This window comes from Triturus cristatus, chromosome 5_2, assembly GCF_964204655.1.
Source record: "Triturus cristatus chromosome 5_2, aTriCri1.1, whole genome shotgun sequence".
NCBI lineage: Eukaryota > Metazoa > Chordata > Amphibia > Caudata > Salamandridae > Triturus > Triturus cristatus.
In genome coordinates this window covers 653,413,350-653,425,449 of record NC_140588.1, presented here as the reverse complement: position 1 = coordinate 653,425,449, position 12,100 = coordinate 653,413,350, and positions in this window count along the sequence as shown.

Here is a 12,100-nt window from a genome sequence, read left to right as displayed (position 1 = left end):
AGGAGAAATGCTTTGTTTCTCCTTGTTTTTCTGTTTTTCTGTGTGCTGCGTTGTGCAGCACACATCGAAACAGCAAAACACCATTGATTGTTTATGTGAGGGAAGGTCTCCATTCCTGCACATACACAATAAAAAAAAAGATTGACAAATGGCGTTTTGTAACTTTTATGTGTACTGCCTAATGCAGCACACATAAAAGTTACAAAACGCCATTTAAAGATTGTTTATGTGCAGGAATAAACCTTCCTGCACATAAACAACCTTCCCCTCAACACAGACACTGTTGCACTATGGAGCAAGTGGGCCTGCCTTGGCACTATGCTGCTACATTTAGCACCAGCGCAGGTGAACACGAAAGACTGCACTATATTGTTGTAAATATGGCTCAGTCATGTGTTTCTGAAGTGGCAGAGCGCGACGTTAAGCCAAGGAGGCTAACGCCACTGAGTTGTAAATATGCCCCATAGTTCCAGTGAGCAAGTGCCAAGGAAAAATGGATACTAAGTAACTAATGGCAAGGTTTAGTACTGTGTGCATGGTAAAAAAGAAATCTATAATGAAAATAAACAACAATTTTACTTTGACAAAGTCTTTCTCTTATTTAACTCCTTTTGTATGTTCTTGCACCTTCAATGCTTGTTTATGCCTCAGATTTCTTTCCTACTCATGCTCAACCATACAGTTTTCACAAAGAAGCAAAATAATCCCCCTGTATCCTGAAGCCGTTGCTGCCCATTAGAATCGGTGAAGGGACGAGTGCTAACATGCTGCGAATGGTATCTCTGAACCCCAATGCAATTAAAAGCGGCAATCAAGGCAGGGCATATTAGCATTCTGCACGCAACAAGCCATCACGCTCTGCTTCGAATCATAACTGCCAGATTAATGGTTAAATACAGTGCCAGAGATGTTATTTATTTTCTGTCAGTGATATTACATTGCTTACAACAAAGTCCAGATTGATGATGCGCTTAATTGCTCCTTAACACATTTATTCTGCACAGTGTGTGTTGGCATGTTTACTACCGACATCTGAACGCCATTGGATGTGTACATTCAGTGACATCTATCAAGGAAAAGGAACAAAAACATGCCGTAGTGAATTGGAAATCCATGCCTCCGATTCTCTTCACGCACGCTGCGCATTGGTCTGAATCTAATTTATGTAAGCAAATATTAACCACAATGCGCGCAAAAGGACTGCTCGCGACTGTTTTTGTGACTTGCAAGGAACGCTAGGCGCATCCTGCAGTTATCACTGACATTAGTACCAATAGTAATGGGACCTCGTCTTCCCAATAAGGTTTCCCTGCATTTAATACTCATCCATAATCTGACCCTGGATCATCCCTGGCACGGTCGCTGCTCAAATCATGGGCTGTGGTTTATTTGATTGTGCCGGCAGTTTCTCATTTTGCTTTATGAGAATGTATCTGCTGTTGTGTATTGTTATGTGATTGCAGGTTATCTGTCTGCTTTAGGGCAACTGCAGGGGTGCAGCATGGCTGTAATGTACTCTTATTCAAGCAAGTCAAAGGGTCCCTCCTTCGCCACCCACGCCCCTATGTTGGGTATAAAAAGGCAGGCATAATTAAGGGGGCATTAGGTCCCTCAGACCACTGGACCGTGGTGCCACTGCACATGCTGCATTATTGATAATTCAGCCCTTGGACAAGAACACCTGAAAGCTTCCACTTTTGGCAATCTTTCAGTCTGGGGCTCCGCTAGCAGCGCACCCTTTCAGCATCTACTTAAGTTCAGTAAATGGCTCTTTATTATCAAAACTCTTCAATGTAACGGTGCAGCATGGACTTTGGCCATGTAATCTCAGCCAATTGGAGCTCACAATGGGTGAAAAAATATTTGATATTTTTCCATTCTCATTAGCACTTTACTTACCTTAAGCACAAATCCTTATCTTACCCTTGCCCAAACCATACTTTGACCTTGGTAATAACGATGAATGTCAAGTCACCAAAAGGCCTGGGGTAGAGGAAGTGACGTCACAAGCCATTTGACCTTTACGTTCACTCTCACACTCATGCTTCTGCATACACACAGAATCACACATACACACCCTCACCTGCACGCATGCACGTAACATACATTTAAAAGCATTTTTTACTTACCTCTGCTTCAAAATTCCACACTGGTCATAAAAAATCTGGTCGCAATTTGTGACAATAATTTTGCAACCGGTATTTCGTACATCTGGTGCATAGTGCCTTCACATTACCTACACCAGAAAATATTTTATATTTACTGCACGATGGGCAGAAACATAATTGCAAACCTATATATACAGTGGCATGCTTGAAATTATCAAAACACTACCCACTCCTGAAGAGGGTGCAAAGCATTTTATCCTTCATTTAACTATAAAACTGTATAATACAGAGCTCAAATCTTTGCACAAACTGATTATGACAATATGTCAGTATTCACTATTAGTGTAATACAACAGATGACAAAACACAAGGAGATTGGTTCCCCTCCCGATGTCAATGGTGACGAGTCGCCCCACTGTTTCTGGAACTGATTTTGCTACCTCTGAGGCCAGGAGTCGCAAAGGCAGTGCCAGGGGTCACAAGGAGCAAGCAACTGGTCGCAGATCCCAGGCAACCCCGAAATGACGTTCATGGTAAAAAGGTCTTCGCAAAGTTTTTGGGGAAGTCAACTCAGTATGTACCACTGGCCTTGGAAGATCACCCTTCATTCCCCTTCTATTACATGTGTAATTACGTTTTTCATTCTCACAATGGGGACCCTCTCCAATGGCATACAGGAGGACTGTTTGGATTCAGGTGCGGTACCTGAGAAAGGGAAAGAATCAGCTCTTGATCTGTTCCTTGGTCATCTGGGAGACAGCACATTTCCACTGCACCATCCTCTTGTGTTTTCACAGCAGATACTGGGTGGGACCTTGTGTCTGGTTGAGAACTTATGTTTACTGATTTTATGGATTTAGAAAGCATAACAAAAGTTTACAATTACCCTAGTATTGTTGGTTTGATTTGCTCTTCTGTAGCTATGTTGAAATTGCTTTTTTTTTGCAAATCAGATCATATTTTTGAGTCCTGATCTCTTTTATTTGAGTCTGAAAAAGCGTCCCCAATTCATAGCTCGATACTTTAATGAAACAGGATGTCTCTGGTTAAAAATATGTTATTGTTGGTTAGGTGTAGGTACACAGAAACCTAAGATTTGGTAGATTTATAAACGCAATAGGCATTAATCTACAGCTCGTTACTACATTCTTTGTGAAGTTTCCATGAGTCTCATTTACCCGTAACAGTAAAATGATCACATTCAAGATGGACGCTTCCAAAGACATTAGTATGTTCCACCACTCACTGTCTGTGAAGGGTGTGATGGAGTAAAGAAATTGCAGGGGGAAATTAAAGAGGTAGAGGAGGATGGGAATGGATGCATTTAAGCTAAATGAAATAAAATGTACTCTGTCAGTTATCGTAGCGATAGGGCAAAAAAATCAACTGGCATTTGCTTCTGAACAATAGGTAATATATTGTTAGGCACCAGTAGGTAGTTTTAGGTAGGACCTAGTTTACATTAGAAAGGCCTTTATTGACTTGGCTATATTTTTTGGCGCCATTCAATGAATCTTCAGAAATGTTCCCCAAAAATATGCCAGTGATTTTAATTGGGCATTTGAAAGTTTTGGGGTGATCCGACAAGCGGGGCTGAGAAAAAAGGGGGGGGGTCAAAAAAAGTGTGTTTCCCATGTTAATTCCCATAGGGATTTTGAATATGACTACAGCCGCTGGACGGAATTGCACCAAATTTGGCAGAAAGGTAGCTCTTCCTCCAAAAAAGCATGCTGCTTGTTATTTGGTGTAATCTGTTCAGTGGTTTATGAGATATTAAATATTTCTTTATCTAGGGTCACAAAGTCTCCCTGAATAATGACGATCTCATGGAGAGACTTGATTGGCTGCAAACACTTGAACCAGAATGTGTTGGCAGACATTTGGGACCCAGGAGGAGGGGAAAAATGAGCAGGTAAAGGCAAAACAGAGGGCAGAAAAACAAGCAGAAAAGGCAAAACAGAGAGCAAAATAATGAGCAGAAAATGCTGAACTGGGGCAGAAAAATGAGCATGAAAGATAAAACAGAGCAGAAGAGACCAAAACAGAGGACCCCAGTGGGAGGGAGGAAATGGCAGGAAGAGGGAAGACATGAGCAAAAAAGGCAAAACAGAAGGCAGAAAAAGAGCACAAAGGGCAAAACAGAAGGCAGAAAAAAGAGCAGAAAAGCACAACAGAGGGCAGAAAAAAGAGCAGTAAATCAGATGGCAGAAAAACAAGCAGAAAGCCAAAACAGAGGACAGAAAAAAAAGCAGAAACTGGGGGCAACGGCGGGAGAAGGGAAATGGTGGGAGGTGGGAACAAACAAGAAGAAAAAGGCAAAACAGATGGCAGAAAAAAGAACAGAAAAAAGGCAAAACAGAGGGCAGGAAAATTAGCAGAAAGACAAGACAGGGGGCAGAAAAGCAAACAGAAAAGGCAAAACAGAGCAGAAGAGGGCAAAACAGAAGGCAGAAAAATTAGCAGAGAAAGAAAAATAGCGAGCAGAAAAGGCAAAATAGAGTGCAGAAAAATGAGCAGCAAAGGGATAATAGAGGGCAGAAAAATAGGCAGAAAAGGCAAAACAGAGCAGAAGAGAGCAACGTAAAGGTCATAAAAACAAGCAGTGAAGGCAAAGTGGAGGGCAGAAAAACAAGTAGAAAAGCATAAAATATGAGGGCAGAAAAATGACCAGAAAGGCAAAACAGACGGCAGGAAAACAAGCAGAAAAATGCAAAAGAGAGTGCAGAAAAATACGCAGAAATGGCAAAACAGAGCAAGAAACGAGTAGATAAGGCACAAACAGAAGGCATCAGGTAGACAGACAGCAGAAGGTAGCAGACTGCAGATATGCTGGATAGGAAAACTGTCATGGGGAGTTGGCATGAGGACCGTCTTAAATTGTACAGAAATTAAACCTCAACAGGAAGCACTTATATATATATATATTCACTGAAAAAAACATAGGTTTCACACACGTTATAGTTAGGAATTAGCATTTAAAAAACCTTAGAAATTCAATGAAAAAACCAAAGGTTTCACGCATGTTATAGTTAGCTGGACATTTCACTCGTAAAAAACCAATGAAATTTCCCCGTTATAGTTAGTTCAGCTAACTATAACTCGCGCGCCCGCAATGCACTACTGATGACGTCACATATTACATCACTCATGACATGGTCACTGACATCACTCATGACATCACTGATGACATCTCAAATGACATCACTGATGACATCACTGATGACATCATCCTTGTGATTGTGTGTTTTTCTGAAAATTAAATATGTTTTATATTTATGTATATCTCAAGGTCAATGGAAGAATAAATTGGTATTTTTAGTGTAACTGACTGATTAAGTGTATCATAGTGAATAAATGGCTTACTGAGTAATCTTTAAATATGAAAATATCTGTATCAGTTTCTTACTTTGTGTATAAGTGGCTGCATGGGTTGGTGAGTAGCTACATGAGTGTCTATATAGGTTATTAGTTGGTTTTTTGTCAGTATGAGTGTCTGAGTGTCTGTATGGTTCGGTGGGGGGTATTACGTAGTGCATAGGTGCATGAATGAGTGACTCACTGTTTGTATGTGTTGAAGACAGCATGTGTGCAGGACTGTATGGGTGGATGAGTGTGTGCATGGGTGTGTTAGTGAGTGAATGACTGTCTCAATAGTGTCTCCATGAGTAACTACATATGTTTTTAACTAGTATATGTGACTATTGGTGTATATAAGTGAGTATATGTGAGAGTAAGAGATTGAAAGAGTTCCTGTATGAATAAGTATGTGTTTCTATAAGTGATTGTTTAAAAGACTAAGTATGTGTAAGTTTCTGTAGAAGTAGGTGTGGTGGTGTGTGTATAACTGTATATGCAAGTAAATGGATGTTTGATTCTTTATTAGCATGAGTAACTATGTGTGTGAGTAACTCTATGGATGAGTGGCGTTGTGTAACAGGATGTATAGGTGTATGAATACATATGATGAGTGAGTACATGTATGAGTGACTGTAGAGGACTGTTGGTGAATGAGTGGATGTGTATGTGGTTCTTCGAATTACTGAATAGGTTGTTGTAACTGATATTGATATGTTCATTATTTTGTACATTTTAGTTTCTATTTTTGAATGTGTGTATTAAAGGTTATATTAGGGGAAGAAGAGGTCTGCTACTCTTTCACAAGGATGATGTCATCAGTGATGTCATCAGTGATGTCATTTGAGATGTCATCAGTGATGTCATGAGTGATGTCAGTGACCATGTCATGAGTGATGTAATATGTGACGTCATCAGTAGTGCATTGCGGGCGCGCGAGTTATAGTTAGCTGAACTAACTATAACGGGGAAATTTCATTGGTTTTTTACGAGTGAAATGTCCAGCTAACTATAACATGTGTGAAACCTTTGGTTTTTTCATTGAATTTCTAAGGTTTTTTAAATGCTAATTCCTAACTATAACGTGTGTGAAACCTATGGTTTTTTCAGTGAATTTGTAAGGTTTTTTAAATGCTAATCCCTAACTATAACATGTTTGAAACCTATTGTTTTTTCAGTGAATTTGCAAGGTTTTTAAAATGCTAATTTCTAACTATAACGTGTGTGAAACCCATGTTTTTTTCAGTGAATTTGTACGGATTTTTAAATGCAAATTTTGTTTTGTCATTTTTTGTAAGCCTTTGTATAAAATAATATATGTACTATATCCTGCATTATGGAAAGGTTTTTTTTTTTTTTATGCATTTTTTTCCGTGCGCGTACGGTAAGCTGACAGTACGCGCTTCGTACGTCATAAGTACGGTGCGCGTACGTGATACGTGCGTGACGTACGCGTACACCCGGAAGCAACGTCGCGGGTACGCAGGGGCGTGTAATGCGCATGCGCGAGACGCAATACGTGCGTGACGTACGCGTACACCCGGAAGCAACGTCGCGGTTACGCAGGGGCATGTAATGCGCATGCGCGATACGCAATACGTGCGTGACGTACGCGTACACCCGGAAGCAACGTCGCGGTTACGCAGGGGCGTGTAATGCGCATGCGCGAGTGTGACGTACGCGCTTCGTAAGCGCACCGTAAGTGTCACGTGCGCGCACGGCAGGTCATGTGACTTACAAAGAACACTTTTTATTGGTTGAAATTACTTTCACTTCCAGAAACTTCCCACACCACACCCATTCCCCAAATTACTGCTTGAAAGAACACTTTTCATTGGTTGAAACTACTTTCAGTTCCAGATTCTTCCCACACCACACCCATTCCCCTCATTTCTGCTTGTGATTCTCTAGGAGCAGGAGCTGGATTGACATTGGGATACAATGGCAGAACAGCAGACCTCTTCTGAGAGTGAGGCTAGCAGCACCACCATGATCCAGAGAAGGAGGAAACAAAAGGCTTCTTTTGTATGGGAGTATTTCACTTTTCCAGAGGGGGAGAAAAAGGTGAATGCTCAATTGGTCACTTGCATACTTTGTGGTCGTGTTTTATCAAGAGAAAATCCAAGGAAGAAATATTCCTTTGGAAATCACTCTATGAAGAGACACCTCCAGGACAGACACCCCAGGACCTTTGCTCGACATACTGGAGAAAACTCTTCAGTAAGTCACCAGAGCCCAGCCTCAGATGCTCAGCCGAGTACATCATCGGCAGCTCAGCTGAGCCCTTCCTCTGATGTTGGAGCATCACCTTCTTCTTTTCCTGTGGACACCAACCCTCGATTTGGGAGGGTTGAAATGAGGTGTACAAGATGTGGTGGTCTTATTGTTTTTGGGGAGATCAGTCTTACCCTTATTAACAATAAGATAGACCAGCATGTTTGTAGACGCTCATAATACTCCCATTCTTTCTTTCCTCCATCCCTGTATGAACCCAACGGCTCTTATAAGAGCCAACCTTACCTCTCAACTTTTTTTTATTTTTTCTTTGAAACTTTTTTTTTTTTTTGTTTTTTACCGTACGCGCACGGTAAGCGTATTTTTATTTTTATTTTTTAAAAAAAACACTAAAAATCAATTACCACATCTCAAGATCCTTGAGAAATTAATAACTAATTTTTAAAAATCTTTTTGAGATAAAGTGGAAGAAAGAGACCTTCTAATTTCTCACTTACCTGTCCCACCCAACAATTTAATTTATAATTAAAATGTAATTGTATCACTTTTACAGACTGACACATTATGAATCCACTTTTCAGATTTTTTTAAAAGCACATGTCCAAACTGCTTTTTCAGACCACCACCATGTGTAACCTGGGTGACTGCCTACATTCCAGCAAGGGCAACCAGCCTTAGTGATGCTGAATGTATTTGCATTACTGACTGAAACCTCAAACCCCACTCGCTTGTAAATACTGTGCATGATTCCACATGGTAAGCAGCTGGGTGTGTGCTAAGAGTCTGCTTCTGCACCAAAAAATGGCTCCCCCTTTCCATCTAATGCAACTGTGAAATCACCAGAGCAATACGCAATAAATCTCTGCCTATAATTCCTCTTTGCACACAGAGTCATGTTTTCACATTAGTCACAAAACGAAATTTCTTTGCCAATTTGAAAGCACACTTACTGCTCTTTTTTTTGACAAGTGATAATCACTTTTACAGACTGACACATTATGAATCCACTTTTCAGATTTTTTTAAAAGCACATGTCCAAACTGCTTTTTCAGACCACCACCATGTGTAACCTGGGTGACTGCCTACATTCCAGCAAGGGCAACCAGCCTTAGTGATGCTGAATGTATTTGCATTACTGACTGAAACCTCAAACCCCACTCGCTTGTAAATACTGTGCATGATTCCACATGGTAAGCAGCTGGGTGTGTGCTAAGAGTCTGCTTCTGCACCAAAAAATGGCTCCCCCTTTCCATCTAATGCAACTGTGAAATCACCAGAGCAATACGCAATAAATCTCTGCCTATAATTCCTCTTTGCACACAGAGTCATGTTTTCACATTAGTCACAAAACGAAATTTCTTTGCCAATTTGAAAGCACACTTACTGCTCTTTTTTTTGACAAGTGATAATCACTTTTACAGACTGACACATTATGAATCCACTTTTCAGATTTTTTTAAAAGCACATGTCCAAACTGCTTTTTCAGACCACCACCATGTGTAACCTGGGTGACTGCCTACATTCCAGCAAGGGCAACCAGCCTTAGTGATGCTGAATGTATTTGCATTACTGACTGAAACCTCAAACCCCACTCGCTTGTAAATACTGTGCATGATTCCACATGGTAAGCAGCTGGGTGTGTGCTAAGAGTCTGCTTCTGCACCAAAAAATGGCTCCCCCTTTCCATCTAATGCAACTGTGAAATCACCAGAGCAATACGCAATAAATCTCTGCCTATAATTCCTCTTTGCACACAGAATCATGTTTTCACATTAGTCACAAAACGAAATTTCTTTGCCAATTTGAAAGCACACTTACTGCTCTTTTTTTTGACAAGTGATAATCACTTTTACAGACTGACACATTATGAATCCACTTTTCAGATTTTTTTAAAAGCACATGTCCAAACTGCTTTTTCATACCACCACCATGTGTAACCTGGGTGACTGCCTACATTCCAGCAAGGGCAACCAGCCTTAGTGATGCTGAATGTATTTGCATTACTGAGTCCAACCTCAAACCCTTAACTATTCTTTTTTTATACCCGTACACCTTAATTTATCGTGAAAACATAGTCCATATTATTTTACATGTTCCTCACATTTAAATTTCTCCCAAAACAGAAAATGATAAACACAACTTCAACAAAAGGAATTCCATTTCTATTATTCATTTCTTAATTTACCATATACATCCCCTCTCAAACTCTAAACTCACCTTTAAAATTAGTTAGCTGTGAAAGAAATGTGGCACTCAAACAGAAGATTATCAGAGCCAGGATCTCTTTTCTTTACACCTCTCTCCTATTCTCTTTCTATTGGTTGAAAACCAACCCTTTTCCAAAAGTACCCTTCCCCCAACTTGACTTCTGCCTAGTACCCTTCCCCCAACTTGACTTCTGCCTGCTACCATAGCAACAGCTCATGGAACACTGCTGTGTGGAGTTAGGTCAGAAGTTCGCCAAACAATGTTTCAATTCCACAGAGCAAGAGTGCTTGACTTTTCAAACCTAACAGCAAATCCAAAGTACTGTTCTTTGGTAACACATTTTTCTGTACCAATACAAAACATGCTTCTATTAATTTACACATGCAGCCTAGTTTTTATTCTAGAATGGTATGAAACAGCCAATCAGTTCTTTTTTTTATGAAAAAAATATGTATTCCTCCATTTCCAAACTGTCTTTCATTTCATTTTCCCATTCTACTGAATTACACCTCCTGAGTGCATCCAGATCTCCTTGGAAGATGTTCACAGTGTGGATTGTAGGGCACAGCTATGTTTTCTGGAGTGAAAAGTTTGCAGAGAAAACAGGTATGGTGAGAGACCTTGCTTTGCCAAATGTAGACATTAAATGGATTGGTCAGAGAGGGTTAAAGTGGCACCAATTGATGCCATTGGTGAAATCCTTCATGCAAATCCAACACCCTGACCTCATAATAATGCACTGTGGTGGCAATGACCTAGGCACTTTGACTGGGGTAGGTCTGGAAATGCTTATGAAGGACACCTTTGCACAACTGTTTTCACTTTTCTCTAAAACTGCCTTTGTGTTTTCTAACATATGCCAAAGGCAAAAATGGAACTGGTCCAATCATTTCTGTCCGCAGATTGACAAAGCAAGAAAGCACGTCAACAAATCTGTTTCTGCTTTCCTCCGTGACTATGGTATGGGTTCCATTTACCACAACAACTTGCATTACGACATGCAAGACATTTATAGAGGAGATGGTGTGCACTTCAATGATGAAGGGAACAGAGTATTCCTCTTGAACCTTAGACTCTGCATCGGTACTTACTTGTAGGTACCACTAAAAAATCACTTCATAAACACAACGGCTCTTTTTAGAGCCCCCTAATATCTAAACACTTAAATCTGAATTTTATTTCTCTTTTTATTTTTTTTTTCTACCGTACGCGTACGGTAAGCTTACCGTAAGCTTACCGTACGCGTACCCCGCGATTTTTAAAAAAAAATAATAAATGTTTTCTTTGAACTTTTCTGTCCTTCTTTGACCCCCTTACAAATGTTAGGGGGTCTGTAACTCTTCACCTTGCCCCCTTTTCAAGATATCACTCTTTTTTTTCTGAGTGAAACACACGAAATGGCGGCCGCCGCTTCCTGGTTTCGACCGATTCGAATGTTTACTAAGATCTAACAGCCAATCAGAATCAGCGCGAGCAGCACGCCACCGTACGCGTACGATAAGCGCACCGTAAGCGCACGGTAAGCTGCCACAGATATATATATTGATTAAAAGGCTATTTTCTCAGATTCTACTGAACAGATTTACACCAAACCTACAAAAGGCACTTCCTTGACCTAGGGACTACCTCTCTGCCAAATTTCAAGTAATTCTGTTCAGCCGTTCGGGCTGTAGCCCTGTCTAAAGGTCCTATGGAAAAATGCATGGGAAAAACGCGTTTTGGCACCCCCCTTTTATCTCAGCCCCCGCTTGACGAATCCACCCGAGACTTTCAGGGTAGGAGCGGAGCGTAGCGCCCCACCTATTTTGAAAAATACGCGAGGATTCGTCGACCGGCGCCAAAGTTATTCAAAATAGAATGTTGCGGATTTCCTATGGAAACGTGGTCCTAACTATAACTACCTACTGGCGACCGCCAGTAGGTAATATAAACATTGCAGTTGCCCCAATTGTAACTTGACTTCTGTAAAGATCAAATGATACTGGGCTTGACAAAGGCAAAGCAAGTGTGTTTTCTTGGTAATTCCATACTGAAAGATGATAGGAAATGCCCTGTGGAGATGAATGCATCGTTGATCTATTGGAGCGCAATGTGTAGTGACTGTGACCAGTGAGTTCATTCTTGCCCTTACCTGGTGAGGGCAGAGTTCATGGTCCTTCCTTTAAAGGAATACAAATATACAAATGTGCAAAATC